Here is a 17,239-nt window from a genome sequence, read left to right on the forward strand (position 1 = left end):
TAATTGTTTCTGGTTAATTTTGTAGTTTTTCCCTATTTCTTCTTCTCTTGCTCTCTATTCTTGTGATTTGATGACTTTCTTTAATGATATTCTGACTCTTTATTTTTTGCTTTTTTTTTTTTAAGATTTTATTTATTTGACAGAGAGAGACACAGTGAGAGAGAGAAACAAGCAGGGGGAGCGGGAGAGGGAGAAGCAGGCTTCTCGCTGAGCAGGGAGCCCGATGTAGGGCTCGATCCCAGGACCCCTGGGACCATGACCTGAGCCAAAGGCAGACGCTTAACCAACTGAGCCACCCAGGTGCCCCTATTTTTTGCTTATTTTTAAAAAAGATTTTATTTATTTATTTGACAGAGAGAGAGCACAAGCAGGGGAAGAAGCAGGCAGAGGGAGAGGGAGAAGCAGGCTCCCTAAGGAGCAGGGAGCCCGATGCGGGGCTTGATCCCAGGACCCTGGGATCATGACCTGAGCCATAGGCAGATGCTTACCTGACTGAGCTGCCCAGGTGCCCCTATTTTTTGTTTATCTATTATAGGTTTTTAGTTCGTGGTTCCTATGAGGTTCACATATAATATCCTATAGATAGCAGTCTATTTTAAGTTTAAATCACTTAAATTCAAACATATTCTAAAAGCACTACATTTTTACTCCCTCCACCACAATTTATGAATTTGATGTCATATTTTACATCTTTTTATTTTGTATTCTTAACTAATTTTTTTTGTTGTTGTTGCAGTTTTATACCTTTATTGACAATCAGTGATTAGTTTTCATCCACATTAACTGTCTGTAGATTTTTGAAAATGGTGACAGGTACATAGGTAACCAATGTATAGAGCTTGCTTGATGAATCTTCATCCTTGTTATGTTTTCTGGACAAGTGTATGAATGTGGTATGGAACATTCCTTATTCCTTTGGCCCAGACAGCTTTGTTGAGGCTGGTGTCAATGCACATACCTGGAGCTCCCACCTCCTTCAGAGCAAATTTCTGGATCTCTTTGAGTGCCCAAGGGATACACTTCTTGAAACTCACTCTATGGATGTGCTTGTGAATGTGGACGGTGTATTCTCTGGTCACTACTTTGTTGATGGTAGAACGGCCCTTCTTCCTGCCACCCTTCTTTGTGGAAGCCATTCTGCCAGGCCCTGGTTGGAAAGGAAAAGTGAGAGGTATTGTGGGAGCAGGAAAGTAGCGTCACCTCCTTCACTAATTCTATAGATAGAGCTGCTTTTACCACTTTTGTCTTTTTTTTTTTTTAAAGGCTTTACAAGTGATTGAACCACTACCTTTACTATGTTTGCTTTTACCAATGAAATTTTTGCTTTCATAATTTTCTTCTACTTAGGCTTTTTCTTTTCCACTTAAGCCAGTAAGGATGGCTTAGTTGTGATAAATTCCTCTAACTTTTGTTTGCCTCGGAAACTCTTTATCTCTCCTTCAATTCTGAATAATAACCTTGCCAGGCAGAATATTCTTGGCTGTAAGTTTTTTTCCTTTCCTCACTTTGACTATATCGTGCCACTCCTTTCTAGCCTGCAGACTTTCTACTGAAAAATCAGTTGATAGCCTTATGCGTGTTCCCTTGTACATAACTAGTTGCTTCGTTTTATTTCTTTGAACAGATTTTAACTTATTCATTGTTGTCTTCAGTATTTATATGCAAAATTTTGGTGATCCATATGTAATTTGTGTAAAATTAAGAATTTATATTGCTTACTATCCACATGCTATAATTGGTGTACAGCTAGCTTAATTATATAAAAACAAAGCTCGAAGAAAAAAAAGAAGTTAATATATTCCTCATTTTTAACTATTGAACCTAAATTGCATTTTAACATTTATTGCAAATATCAATCTCTGTTAAGTGTTAGCCTAACAGACTTCTTAAAGTTCTTGCTTTGTAAACAAAGTGATGAGAAAAGATTCCTTGGTTTGTATATATTATATATTAACCAACCTATTTGCATAAGATTGAAGCCTATAGAAATTTTCTTACAGTGATTATGTAAGAATAGGATTAACATAAGAATACACTCTGTAATTTATTTATTACCTAAAAATCAGAATTTCTGAGAGCAAACATTAAACTGTACAACCCATGGGGCACCTGGGTGGCTCAGATGGTTAAGCATCTGCCTTCGGCTCGGGTCATGGTCCCAGGATCTTGGGATCAAGCCCCGCATCGGGCTCCCTGCTCAGCGGGGAGCCTGCTTCTCCCCCTTCCTCTGCTTCTCCCCCTGCTCATGCTCTCTCTCTCTCTCTCTGTATCTCTGTGTCTCGAATGAAAAAAATCTTTAAAAATAAATAAACTGTACAACCCAAAGGAGATAACTTGTCTTACAACTTTCAGAAGAGTAGGAAGAAAAGATTAAATTGTTATTTATTAATAAAAAGAAAATTGTTATTTATTTATTTATTTGTTTATTTTTGAGAGAGAGAGCGTGCATGTGTGAACAGGGGCAAGGGGTGGGGCTGAGGGAGAGGGAGAGAGAGAATCCCAAGCAGGCTTCATGCCCAGGGCAGAAGCTGATGCAGGGCTTGATGTCATGACCCTGAGATCATGACCTGAGTTGAAATCAAGAGTCATACGCTTAACCCACTGAGCCACCCAGGTGCCCCAAGAAGCAAATTGTTTCAATAAAATATTTTGGTAGATGCAGGCATCCTCCCTCAAGTTTTTCTTGAAGTAAAAATAATTAAAAGAATGTGAGGAAAACAATACAGCAACCAAACATCAGCAAGTAATTGTGGAAGATGCATAAATCAAATTGTGGAAGAATTTGAGAAACCAGTATTAGAACAAATTACACAGTGTGGGGGGCTTGCTATACAGCTGGAGGAAAGAATGAATGTTTCTATAATGTCTGCATTTCTGTTGGATTCCACTTTAATTAAATGCTAAAAGTAATTTTTGAGTTTCACTTAAGCAGTGGCAATCAATCAGCAGAGGTCATACTGCCTGCCTCACTGGAATATTCTGGAAATGGGGGGTGTTTTTGATCAACAGTGATTGGGGGCCACTTGCTGGCCTGTAATGGGTGGAAGCCAGGGATGCTAGAAGTCTGCTATGTGTGGAATGGTTTTGTACAATGAAAAGTTGTCCTTTGTCCCACACGACTTCCAAAGGTCTTACTGGGCATGCATGCAAGTGAAAAACCTGCTAATAGCCTAGAACCTAAATGGTTTTATGTATAAATTCAAAATATTGTTTGCACACTTTTCATATACATTGCAGTTTTGGAGAATGTAACCAGTGTACAAATTGAGGAAAAACTGTACTTTGGAACTTTGCTAAGAGTTATTTACCAAGAACTCTTGTCCAGTCATTAATCATGAGCTGATTGTTTGTAACTCACTTGGCAGCAAAATCTGACCTGAATTGATTTGAGGCTATTTGGAAAATTATGTCACTCACGGCAACACCTTTATCCGTCAACAGCTGTAACTGTCACATCCAAATGTCAGCATAAAGAAATTGTGTTGACCCTCTCTATTCAAGATGTCCAGGTTTGAGGGGACCAGTAATCACTTGTGAACCTAGTGGAAATGCTCTGTCCTAGACTTGTGAAATCTGAATCCATATTTTAACAAGAACCACGGGTGACTTGTATGCACATCAAAATTTGAGGAGCAATTCTGTAGACAACAGTTAGATGGAAATCTGTCTTAGATAAAAACGTATTCACTATAGGTAGTACCAACATCTGATCCTTTTATTCATGTCTTCTAGTGTGGTTTGTCTGAAAATTTTACATATTGAGAAATAGTCTATTTTACTATAACTTACTTTCTCTTACCTCTCCTTTATTGCCAATACATTATATGTGGTTTTTGAAACTATGAATTAATTCCATTTAAAGATAATAAAGAGGATGTTGCCACAATACACAGGGTGTGTTGCTCTGATAGGGGCTGAGAGCTGCTGGATAATAGGAAGATGTACTGACAGAGAAAAATATATTCCCAACATATATGATTTCCATAACAAAAACAAAGTTTATTGGAAAAACTGTGTCAATGTCACCACTGATGGAAGAACTGCTTTGTCTGGAGTAAAATTTGTATTCTGGGATAAAGATACAGAAATAGCTTCAAAAATAAGTTTATTCACTGTGTCATTCAGAGGTAAGAAGCTCTTGCAGCAAAGGAAGTGAAGCTAGAAGTGTACAAATTGCTACAAGATGTCACTGATAGAGCTAACAGTCCAAAAGCCAGGTCTTTAAACTATTGTAAACTATTCACTGTTCTTGGTAGATGATGAATGATGTTGAAAACATTTTGTATCATGGACAAGGTCTCCAATTTCATCATGGCTGAGTACCTTGCAGAACAGTCCAATTTAAAGGAATTACATGTTCTTATTTTTAAAAACACTAGTGTTCCACATTCCGTCTATTCTAGGATAACAAGTGCCTAGCAATTCTGTGATAGGACAGCAGAATTTTAAAATACCTTATACCTTCGAAATAAAAGTGTTGCTTTGATTGCAAGTGAGAGTTTCTGCCTTTTTTTTTTTTTAAGATTTTTTAACCTTTTTTTTATTTGACAGAGAGAGACACAGTGAGAGAGGGAACACAAGCAGGGGAGTGGGAGAGGGAGAAGCAGGCTTCCGCGGAGCAGGGAGCCTGATGCGGGGCTCCATCCCAGGACCCTGGGATCATGACCTGAGCCGAAGGCAGACGCCTAACCAACTGAGTCACCCAGGCGCCCCGAATTTCTGCTTTTGAAGGAAAGTTGGACTGTGGTGTGAACATAATGATAACACACCTTTGCAAGTGCTTCCTTCCTAACTGACTGGCTTGAGAAAAACGTGTCATCTGTAAAAATGCTCATATCTGCCCACTTTAAAAAACTTGGAGGTAGACATTACTAATTCATTTTAGAAATCTTCCCCCAAATGACTATCAAATGGGGTTTGGATCTCCTTGCTAACTACAATTGTTAAAACTATAAAAACTATAAAACTACAAAAACTAACCTCTGATTAGTTGGCAAGAAAATACTGTTCCTTTTTTTTTTTTTTTTTAAAGATTTTTTCTTTATTTATTCATGAGAGACAGAGAGAGAGAGGCAGAGGGAGAAGCAGGCTCCCAAGGAGCAGGGAGCCCGATGCGGGACTCGATCCCAGGACCCTGGGATCATGACCTGAGCCGAAGGCAGACGCTTAACCGTCTGAGCCACCCAGGCGCCCCAATACTGTTCCTTAAGATACTGAATGAATCGGTGAGAGTAGGAAAAGGCTTTTAAAGTGTTCTTTGACTGTAGAGTCTATTCAATTCTGCTTTAATTCAGGTCTCCCTGATGCCTTATCCGCAATTCTAAAACTCAAAAAACTCTGAAAATCAAGTTTTGTTCATAACTCACTTGACAGCAAAACCTGACCTGCATTGATTTAAGGCTATTAACAGTCTTTATTTTTCCATGCAGTGTGCTTATTACATCTTTTGCTGCAGAACTATAAAGCGTTCAATTATGGGGTGCTAGCCCAGGCCTTGCTGGGGGTAAAATATCATATATGCTATATGAATTTTCCCAAATTTATAAAATTCTGAGTATCTTAATTTTTTCTGGTCCTAAGGGTTTTGGAGCCTATGGGCCTGTGCAGATTCCCAGCAGTGAACAGGAGATGAGTAAAGAATTGGAAAGTATTTTTGATGTTATGCAGGGGTCTTTTTCATTGTATTTTTATATTAAGGGTCTATAATTGTGAAATTTGCTCCCTGATTTTTTTGTTGTTATAAGGATAGTGCAGTTACATCTTTGGGCAGAGGGTCTGTAAGTCAAAATTAAAATGTAAGCCAAATAAATTGTCCTAATAAAGAAACCATTCATTCATTCATTCCACTTTGTCCTTACAGGGAAGTTCTGATTCCTGGGAACACTTTGAACTCAACTGAAGCTGCAAGCTAAGAGGTTTTTGAGAGCTGCTTATACCTATCTGGGGTGTGAGCATAGGGGAGTCCTGACTGGCATTACAGATTAGCCAAAGGCATGAGTTCGAAAGTGCCTATCCGATTCTACAGACTGTTCAAGTGTGAGAACCTATACCAGCAACAATTTAGAGTGAGTGTCCATCCATAGGATTGCATTTCTCCTAGAAAATGAAAAATGTTGCAGGGAGATGAAAATGTTTTCCAAACCCCTTAGCTGTTAGCAAATGTTTGCCAAGAAAACACTTCCATAATTCTCTGTGGAGGTTCTAAAAGATTAGAAGGCACACGGGCAGGGTTCCAAGTGGCTCTCACCCTGGGAAGTTTCGCCTTTCTTACTATCATTAAAGAAATCTTTTATAACAAGTCCTTCTATTTCTATTCTAAGCAAAAACATTTGCTGGTATGACAAACATAACTTTCTAAATCTAAACTGGATTAGGAAAGTATAAAGCCAAACAAGTGTTTGTAGAACTATTTCTCTTAAAGAATGAAAAGAATGCTAATTAGAATGAAGAAGAAGGGAGTCTGAAGCTAGATGATTTTGAAGCTAAAGGTGTCATATCTGATTTCAACCAGAACTGCAGTTAGGAGCTAAAAGGCTGAATTGGTTCTATGTTTATTTAGGTGAAGGCTGAGTCAAAAACTTGATGGGAAGGAAATCTGTCTGTAATTTTGAAATGGGAATATGTATGGTACAGGAACTGGTCTGAAGGTGGTAGAACTAAGTTCTACAGGGCAAAACTGCAAGAGCTCAGACTTACATGTCACAAACAAATAGAACATTTGCCTAGCTGAAGATAAAAAGTGCAACACTAATGCAACTAACTGGCCCCACTGAGGCCTTCACTAATCCATCTCCCCATGAACTTTTTATCATCAGGAAATAGTAACAGATATCCTTGCCAACTAAGGCTCATCCTGAATATTTGATTTTCTGAATATTGGTTTCTTTCCTAACCCTACCAAGATACAGAATCTGACCACTTCCAACACCTCCACGACTCCCGCTCGAGTCCACCCTTGCTTGAACAGTTGCTGTGTCTTCAAGCTTCTACCCTCACCCCCATGCAGTCTATTCTCCATACAGCGGTCAGTGTGGTCCTTCTGAAACGAGTCAGACGTGTCATTCGTTGGCTCGCAGCTTTCTACATCAATTGACATTAAATTCAGACTTCTTCCTTTTAGGAACTTGCTCCCTGTTGTCCCTCTGATTCCATTCTCTGTTACTTTTCTCCTTGCTCACACCACTCTATTCACCTTTGCCTCCTTACCCTTCCTTGAAAACACCAAACAACTTCCACCTCATGGCCTTTGTACCTCCTAGTCCCTCTGCCTAGATGATCTGTCCTCAGGCATATGCAAGGCTTGCTCCTTTTGTTCTGCTCCAATGTTATCTTATCAGAGAAGCCTTCCCTGTCCATCTCCCCCACCCCCACTGGGGAAGCTTTTTTGTTTACCCTGGTTTATAGTTCTTCACTGTACCCAGCATTTCCTCTGTATTTCAGGTCTGTCTTCCTACAGAAAAGCAGAGGCTTCAGTTCTGTTCATGCAGTATCCTCAGCTCCTATAACAGTACCTGAAATACAGTAGGTTTTCAGGATGAATGAATAGATAAATACTTGTATTTGATGTTAAGTCTAAAAGTCAAAAATACACGAGTATGTTTGGATAAAGTCGCTTTGAAAAAAATAGGTTGTTTTTCTTGGGTTCCTAGAGCCATTACTTTCTTGGGATCATTTTTTTACTGTGCAACTTATGGATTTTTGGGAAACTGAGTACAGTTGCTTCTGTAGTTACTTCAGTACAATTGTAGCAATCAATTGACATACACTTGTACTGTTCTAAACAAATATTTACTCTTTTATTTTGTAAGTTTTCTTATTTCATAATCATGCTACCTTATACATATGTACAAATCCATGAAAATGAGCACAATTCTATTTATTTATTTATCTACCTATTAATTTTTAAAGATTTTATTTATTTATTTGAGAGAGAGCAACAGAGAAAGAACAAGAGAGAGCGCAATTGGGGAGCAGAGGGAGAAGCTTGCTCCCCGCTGAGCAGAGAGCCCGACATGGGGCTCAATCCCAGGACCCTGGGATCATGTGACCTGAAACTAAGGCAGACGTTTAACTGACTGAGCCACTTAGGGGCCCAAAAATGAGTACAATTTTAAACAGCAAGTAAACATTGAAAATATAGAGATATTTTAAACAAGTTATTAGATTTAACGACTGTTGGATAAGACAACCCTTCAAAGGGACTGGCTGAGGGCAACTGTGAAGATTCATCTCAGGTGTTTGAGTTGGGGCTGGAGGTGTCAAGGGTGGCCCCTTTTTAAACAGTCATGTGCTAGACAGCCCACAAGCTGAACATTGGGTTGGGAGAAATTATAGAACATGCATGAGCCACAGAAAGCTAAAATGAAGATATAGAGACGCAGAGCTTTCACATACCTTGGTAATATGTACTCTGTTCCTCATTCTCTCTTGAGATTTTTGGTTTTAGCCATGGTCAGACATTGTTAAAAATTTTAAGTCTTGATAACCACACTGTTCTCATCTTTCTGTCACTGTTATGATGGCTGAATTGATTTATGTCAGCAGGTGATCAAGGATAAAATATCTTCCTCCGTACTCTGTGTTTTCAGAGTCGGTATGTGCTGTGGTTAGTTAATTAGCATTAATAATTAAATGTTTATAAATGGAGTGAATGGTTGCTAATCAGGGGACTATCAGGTGGACTGAAAGACAGAGAAATCATACAGGTTATGTCAGTGAAGCAAACAATGGATGCAGACTCTTGCTATCTGAAAGAGGAGAGCACCAGGGGCTCACAGACTTAAGGCAAGGCTGGGAACAGCAAATACTAAGGAAGTGCAGAAGGTTAAAAACAAAAAAATCAGGAAGTAGGAAACTGTCTCTCACTGGGTTGCCCTGGTCAGGGCAAAGCTGCTGCTGGAGCTGCTTCTGCCTCTGCTCAGTGAGTCCTACCCCAAACATCATCTGTTCCCTCGTTCCTTGAGATTCGGTCCACCTGGCTTTTGGGGTAAATGGAGTGGTGGTGGGAATCAGAGGAAGGATCTGCCCTTTGCCTTGGAGACTACTGCCCCAAATTGCTCTCTTGCTGAGACTATACACATTTGGGGAGAGGTGCTCTATAAGAAAATGGAACTATCAGGGGTGCCTGGGTGGCTCAGTCAGTTAAATGCCTGACTCTTGATTTCAGCTCAGGTCATGATCTCAGGGTGGTGACATCAAGCCCTGCGTCCGGCTCCGTGCTGGGTGTGGAGCCTGCTTGAGATTCTCTCTGCCCCACCTCCCCCCCCAAAAGAAAAAAAGAAAAAGAGAGAAAATGGGACTATTATAAAAGATGATCGATGCTGGGCATCCCAAACTGACCTAGATGATTTGGACAGCATTGTACATATAAAAAAAATACCATGAGGGAAAATCTGGGGGAGTACATTGGTGTGCAAATTTTATAGAGCAATCTATAAATAATATGTGTATTAGTATTCATTATATTTTATAGAGTGTTCTATAAGTAATGTTTATGTATATATAAATAATATGCTTCTATTAAAAGTATTAATGCAAATTAACAAAAAGAGCAATAATATTACATAAAAAATCAGGCAACAGGGGGGGATGGGTTAGCCTGGTGATGGGTATTAAGGAGGGCACGTTCTGCATGGAGCACTGGGTGTTATGCACAAACAATGAATCATGGAACACTATATCTAAAACTAATGATGTAAAGTATGGGGGTTAACATAACAATAAAAAAATTTAAAAAAATCAGGCAACAGACACTAATATATCATTCTCAGTCAATAGTACAAATAGTAAACATGAAAAAATAGTGTTCATCATTATTGTTATTGAATAGTGCTGATTAAAACAAGATATGATTTTGATCCATCACATTTTCAAATATAAGCAAATGATACTTAATATTGGAAGATCTTTGCAACATCTCACAGAGCTTTGAAATATTTATAAATGTTGACCCAATAGTTCCACTTTCAGGACTCTCTCCTAGGAATTTAGAGATCTCAATAAAGATTGGTATTTACAGTGTTCATTCCAGCATGTTTGTAAACTGCCCAAAGGTCTGGGAACATCCTCAAAGCCATCAATAGATAAATAGATTTAAAAATGGCTGGAATATTTTTAAACCATTAAAAATTATGTTTAAAAAATTAGAGTAAGAAATACTCAACTTATAAATATTCAAGCAATGAGACAAGCAGGACTCTAACTTGTACAGCATGGTGTTAATTTTGTAATAAACATTTGTTTATGTATAGAACATGAACAAGAAAGGAATACACCAAAATGTTAACAATGGGGTAATATGTTGGGGGGGGGGGTTATAGGTAATTTTAATTTAAAAAATTTGTTTTCTGTTATCTCCAAAATTCTGTATTTTTATAAAAATGTGGAAATTATAAAAAATGGGCACTTTTATACTGAGAAGAAAAGATGAAAATTAAAGAGGATTTAGAATATCATTTGTCTGATAAAAATGCCAAATGTGTATCCAGATGGATATATAATAGGATTTTGTTGTCATTTTTTTCTTGACATCTCTGAAGATAGGCAAGATTTGGGAAAAATAACAGCAAAAACAAACAATCAGCAAACCACTCAGGAAAATAGAAATAATTACATACAGAATCATACTATATCTAAAACTTCTCTTTGGCAGTCCACAACGGCCTTTTACTATTTGATTCCTCTAGCACAGGGAAGCAGAAATTCAATTATTGGGAAGGCACTTAAATAATTTTATTTTTAATTATAGTTAATAGAAAGACCTATTGTAGGTTAGTGCCAAATGTTTTAATGATGACACTTAAGAATTTGGGATGCAGTTTTATAGCCTGTTGCTTCTCAATCAAAAACATTATAATTTCTAAAGACAAGCTTGTAAGAGTGCAGTTAATTGTGTGTAGAATACTTACCAAATCATCTGTGACTAATAAAACTTGAGAAAGAAGAAGAGGAAAGAGTATTCAGCCTTTCAGTAACATGCCTGTCTTACACTGGCCAAACTCTTCTTAGGCAATACTCCGTTTGCTCAGAGGGCCATGTGTTTAATTGTAAAAGTCTGTCAGTATTCTAGGATTTAAAAGACATCAATCATTTCTGTCAACAAGGAAAGAGTGACGGCTGCGTGACTCCTCTATCATTAGGAAAAGATGTGCTCAAGACAAAAAAATGTAGTCTTGGGAGGGATGAGCAACTATAAGTTACAGGAAAAAGAGTTCCAGACTGCAATTTCACCCCCCTTCCTTTCCCTGGACTGGAACATTATATTTTTCATTTCATGTAGTTCCATGTTTGCAGTAAGACATTATGTAACTCGGCCAGTCTCAGCTGTGCAATATCCACTAAGTGCTTTAAAGTGGCCATCATTATTAACAGTTTGGGGTATGTGGAGGGATTGCTTACTTCGGCCTTGGCCCAATGTAATATTGTGTAATGAGGCTGGGCTGGCTTATATTCAAAACTTTATTCCAAATGGCCTGCTAGTCAAACCACAAGATAACAGGTTCTCTTTCTTTTAAGACTTTATTCTAGGTGGACTAAAAACATAAAAATTGCTGTATTTGTACAGTTCCATGGGCAGAATGAGAACTTTCCATGTTTTACTCCCGACTTACTATTTTATGCTAAGATTTCTGAATTAGCTTGCGTTTTAAAGACATCAAGGCACAAATTCCCGTGTTCTCTAAATTGTGTGACCTTACGCTGGTTACTTCACTTTCCTGGGCCTCAGTTTCCTTACCTATAAATTAGCAGCAACACCAGTCTAGGAAGTTGGAAGAAGGCTGATAGGTGATGTTATCAAGGCTCCTACTTCTTAACTGTGTCACCTCAAGCCAGTTATTTCACCTTTTCGACCCGTGTTTCCCTACACTTTGCAGTAGACGAGGTAGGCTAACACCGGCAAAGCTCCTGGAACGGTGCCTGGGCACTTGGTGGCTTAAGCGTTCCTGAGAATAATAACATTAATGCTAGTGAACATTCCGTAGGTTGATGCGGTTGAGTCACGACACTCTGGGAGAAGAGAGAAGAAGAAACCGGAACGAGGATAGAGGCCCGGCCGGCAGAACCCTCCTTGTCCCCGCGGGGGCGGCCAGCCTGCGCCGCGACGCACCCGGACCCGGCACCGCCTCGCCCCACCCCTGCCAGGCCGGGGCGAATCCGGGCGGCGAGTTCCGGGCGGCGGCGCAGCGCGGTCTCCCCCCTCCCCTCCTCCCGCGCCTCCAGCCGTGCCAGCTGCACCCGAGCCCGGAGAATCCGCCGTCACCGCGCAGGTGCCCGCGGCCGCCTTCGTCCCACAGGTAGGAGCCGCGCCGCCGCCAGGCGCGCCAGGCTCCCGCGGGCGTCTGATTTCCGCTGCCCTCGCCCTCCGTCCCTCCCACCGACCCCGCGCAGCTGGCCGCTCCCCGCCCAGCTCGGACGGGACCTTGGCAGAGGCGTTGGCGGCGGGCGCCAGCGCCGGGCGGCCCCGCGGGACCAGCCTCCCTGGCGGCCCGGGGGCCTCCTGTGCGCGCCTTCGGGCCGGGTTCTCGCAGAGTCGACGCCGACCAACTTCGGCGCGCGCTTTTGCCAGGGCGGGCGCTGCCTGGAGCGCAGAGCCCGGCGGGCTCCAGGGGATACTGGGGGCGTGCCCTCAGGGTGCACCGCGGGCCTCGCCTGTGCAGTGGGGCTGGTGCGCCCGGGTCCTCTCGCGCGCTGGGGGTTCGCGTGCGCTGCGGGATGGCGGGGATGGCGGCGCTAGGGGACCAGCGTCCCGGACCAACCAGGAAATGCTGCGCTCCGAGGCTTAGAGCCCAGCCTGCCAGATGCACGGTCCTGGGCGTGCGGGCGCACAGATGCTCTGTGCGCCCACGAGGTGATGACGCTGGAGTCGGGCAAGGGCAAGGGGGCCAGGAGCGAGGCGTGTGTTAAAGGGCTTGTTTTTCTCACTCCAACTCGAGGTGTTTGGGACCCAAGTCTCAGATCCAGGAGCGGGGTGCTCCCAGCGTTGGATAGGATCTTGTGACGCCCTTCAGAACTGCCGGAACTACCGCCACGCCTATGTTTGCTTCTTCTCCAAGTCTCGGTTTATTGCCTCCTTTACTTACTCTGGGAAGTACTAGACGCAGGTAGATGCTTAAGACCACAGGATTTCTGTGTTTGATCATCCCTAGGTCTTTTCCCAGAATAGAGAGTTCCATTAACTTTATCTGCCAGGTCTGCCAATTTCAGTTGCGATAACTCCTTGTGGGCCTTCTGAGGGCTTTTGGGAGACTAGGTACCCAGAGACATTTGTGATGCGTTAAAAGGGCTAATTAATGGTGGTGTAATGAAAGCGTAAAGAATGAAAAGAATCTACAGCTTGAACTGTTCGCAGAAACCACATTTACATATTGCCTGTTTGAATAAAGATCTTTCAGTATTAAATGTTTTGTAAGGTACATACCAGTGAATTTGTACACTGGCTTTTAGCTTGAATTTGTCTACAGCCTCTAAAGGTTGTTTGGGGATCTTTCAACTAATTGTGCGAGCTCCTAGTGTGTCTTTTCAGGATCCAGTATAACTCACAATCCATATAAAAAGCAGGAGTAGTTAAGGATTTGAGGAAGATGTGTCTTTACCATGTTTGTCCCTGATGTCAGAGTATTTATTAATCACAGTGATAAGTGCTGTATAAAGCTCATTTAGGTTTGTTGATTCACTTAAAACTGGCTAGTGGAAGACCCTGCTCCTTGGAAGTTGTCTGATGACCAAGTGTGGGTTTCTTAATTAGAATTTATTATGAAATTCATTTACCTTTAACTCTTCTAGAGTTTTTTTAAGTTGTTTTATTTTTATTGTGGTAAATACATCACATAAAATTTGCCCCTTTCACCATTTGTAAGCATACAGTTCAGTCGCATTAAGTACTTTCTCATTGTTGTGCTTCCATCTCCACTGTCCATCCACAGAACACTGTTCTTCTTTCTTACAGGGTTTTCAGAACATTTTGATGACAATGATTGTGCTGCAGGCTTTAGTTTTCTCATGAAGCAGAGTTTGAGTTCCTTCTCATAGCTTTACAGAAATGCACTTTTAAAGAGGAAAGGTGAAAAGCCACAGCCAGTGTTTGTGTTTAGTCAGTCTTATCTCCATCAAGAAAGATCTGCGACATTACTATAGAAGGATAAGCTGGTGAACTATTTAAATTTGCATATAAAAGTATTGTGAGGTTTAGTTATGGAGAGGGAGGAATCCAGGAGGGAGTTATTGTTGTTGATAGTTTCCTCCCCTTAATATCTCACAGAACATTGAAATACTTTTGTCTCCTTTAGCTGTGCAGTAGCATGTATCTAAATGATGCTTGAGCTCTGATCATGGCACCTTTTTAGTAACTAGAAGCAGTTTTGCCCAAGCTAGCTGTTGGGTATAGCTATTTCTTCTGCACTCCAGGTGTTTACTAAACATTGATGCTAGAGGACTCAGCACATGAGATGTGGCTCTTTAAACTCACAGTTGGTCTGAGTCATTGTGTTCAGGAGACAGCTGTCCCCGTGCCAGGCCTGGTTGTATGTTTACAATCCTTTAAGTCTTAGCACCACACAATAAAATGTATTCTCCAGCTGGGCTGTGGATAAATGTTGTTGCAGAATGAAAATGAGAAACTTATAACCTAAATTTCCCGTAAGCCCGTGACTTTCCTGATTAGAAAAAGAGTTGTACAAATCATATCTTTTGTTGCAGTGGGAATGCATTCCAGTGTGTTGATTTCCTTAAATTCACAGTGCAGTGTAATATCTGGATCCCAGATGTTTCGTGCCGGGTCATTCAACAATAGTGTATGTTATGTAAGTGTTTCGTAGTGTCACAGGGTTTTTTTTTTTTTTTTTCTCTTTCTGTTGTGAAATTTTCTTAATTTTTGAATTTATTAAACACACATTGCAGGGACAGAAGAAAATGATCGGTTTATTTAACCAATATTTGTATAGCTCTTACTACGTGCCTGGCACTATTTCTATGCATTTTACAAACGCGAACACATTTAATCCTCCTTTAATTACCTGGGAAATAGGTAATAATATCATCTCCGTTTTATAGATGATGTGATTGGAAGCACAGAGAGATCATACAGCTAGCATATGGCAGAGCTGGAGTCCCATCTCCGGCAGCCTGTACCCAGAATCTGGGCATCTGGGCATGGCTCTATCACCAGTACAGTAGAACCTGAGATTCCATCCTCCTAACAAACTTTTTTCAGGTTGTGATATTCCTAGCTTGTCCTTGTCCTTAGGGAGAAATAATTTGACATAATTGCAATCAGAAAATCAGTTCGACTCCCTCATTTTTCAGAAGAGGAACTTAAAGGGGAGTTTGGTTATGTCCAATATTTCCAGGTCAGGGTCCTGCAAACCTTCTATTGGGCTAACGAAGCCTTACCTCCTGATTGAGGAGGTTGGGATAGGGATCCTGGGAAGGTCTGGAAAGGCCACGGTGTGTGTTTTGTTTTGTTCTTTTTGGGGGGGGGGAGGAGGGGAGTATTTGCCAATCGGGGGAAATGCTTCAGTATTTTAATAATCATTTTGACCATTCTGGAGCTCATCTGCTAAGTTAAGTCCTGGGGGATGTCAGGGGTGCACGGAGCAGAAGCTTATGGCCAACTGTGGGCCATGGGAAGGCTTGCTGCTTAGGGCTCCGGATCCCAGATTCCTTCCCCAGTTGTTGGTGATGCTTGTGGCCCTGGGCTCCCCTCGGCATGAAGGGAATAGATTTATTCTGTACTCAATCGTTTTTTGAGCTTTTTGGATCTCGAGTTGGGAACCTTTTGAAAACCTCTGACGCATGAAAGAAAATCAGCCAAGAGCAACATGGAAATAAAAATAACTTCATTTGGTTGGTCCTTTTGTTGAGATAGAGAGAGATGCAACTAAGGGCATAAACTGACAAACTTTATATTAAGAACAGGAAAATCAAACTTCACTATTCAACAGTGATTTTTTTCCCCCAAAGTCAGCTTTTAGAGATGTACATTTAGACGAGGGAGAATAAGGACCAAACACAGGAAAAGAAAAATGGTGGGCAGGGAGAGGAGGAGGTGGAAGAGGGCATGCAGAAGGAGAAGACAGTGCTAAAACCTTACCAGTTCTTTCTACAAGGCTGCGTTTCAGTGTGTTACCTCCTAATGCCCTTTGAGATGCCAAACGGAGTTGAAAAGTATCTTTCCTTTGGTTTATCTTGAAGTGACTTTAATGTTGCTTAAAACCATTGTTAATCATTTTTAGTATATGTGCTGCCAAAGCGAGCACTAAAACCATTGTTAATCAACAAAGGATGGGGACAATGAGATATCAGGGGACTCTTTAGCCCTTGCTGGGGATCTTCATACCAATCCAGTCTATTTTTGTTTGTACCACTTTTGTATGCATGGATTTTATATAGAGCATGATATTGGAATCACTAGGTTTGCACTTGTTTTCTTCGTTATCTATCTTCCCTGTGAGAGGGAAAGGTCCTAGGGGCCATAGGCTGTGTTTTTGCCATTTTTGTGTCTCCAGTGTCCATTGTGGTGAACAATAGTTGTGAGCTGAATGAAAAGGTGCATTTAATGGATGAAGGAAGATGGTGTGATTCATTTTATTCAAAACATACAGATATTTCCCAAAAAGAAGGTTTTTATGGCTAATGTTTTACTTAGTTATTTGTTCTACCGTGCCATTTAACTATTCTTACAAATACATTTGTAGATGTGGAGTGAACAGTCTATGGGATTTATCATCTGTACTCATTTTTTTTTTTTTTTTGGCCTTTTTTTCTGCAATGTTCTCTACCCAAGTTTTGATGAAAGAGTCCTTTGAAATGAGATTGGAGAGGTAGCAATGAATTGGGATGGGGGTTCCATGGCTTGGAGCAGGAAAACAGTTCCAGATGTATGGAGGAGTGGTGATATGAATATGCAGAACCCAAAGTGGGAAATTTGATAAAAAGGGCTGAGTAGGAAGAATAACAAATTGAAGATGAAATCTGACATTGTTTTAAAAACCTCACCATTATTCCCGCTTTGGAATAAAAACGTAGAAGCCACGGTTAGGGTACAGGATTTGGAGATGAAGTATATTTGTGATATTAACATGATTGTGATGTCAAAAAGAACCACTACCACCACAGCAAAACAGAAAAAGGAGAGGGGAAATCCAGCCAGAATCCTTTTATCCTAAGGAAAAACCCACCTGTTGGGATATGTAGATGGTGATATTTCAAAACTAGGAACATGGAGCAAGGACTCTAACCCCAA

General features: G+C 40.8%; 1 protein-coding gene and 1 pseudogene across 2 annotated transcripts in view; one reads left to right on the forward strand and one right to left on the reverse strand.

The window, feature by feature from the left end:
- Positions 1-763: 763 nt before the first annotated feature.
- On the reverse strand, positions 764-4,756 carry LOC118525109 (large ribosomal subunit protein eL31-like; annotated as a pseudogene).
- A 7,432-nt stretch (positions 4,757-12,188) lies between these two features.
- Positions 12,189-17,239, forward strand: part of PLD1 (phospholipase D1) — a 193,483-nt gene continuing 188,432 nt past the window's right edge. The window contains exon 1 of one of the 2 annotated variants that reach the window (XM_078069248.1): positions 12,189-12,293. The gene's annotated coding sequence lies outside the window, so the exon portion shown is untranslated. The remainder of the gene's footprint in view (positions 12,294-17,239) is intronic. The other variant, XM_078069241.1, reaches the window with a different exon arrangement.

This window comes from Halichoerus grypus, chromosome 1 (genome assembly GCF_964656455.1).
Source record: "Halichoerus grypus chromosome 1, mHalGry1.hap1.1, whole genome shotgun sequence".
Lineage (NCBI taxonomy): Eukaryota > Metazoa > Chordata > Mammalia > Carnivora > Phocidae > Halichoerus > Halichoerus grypus.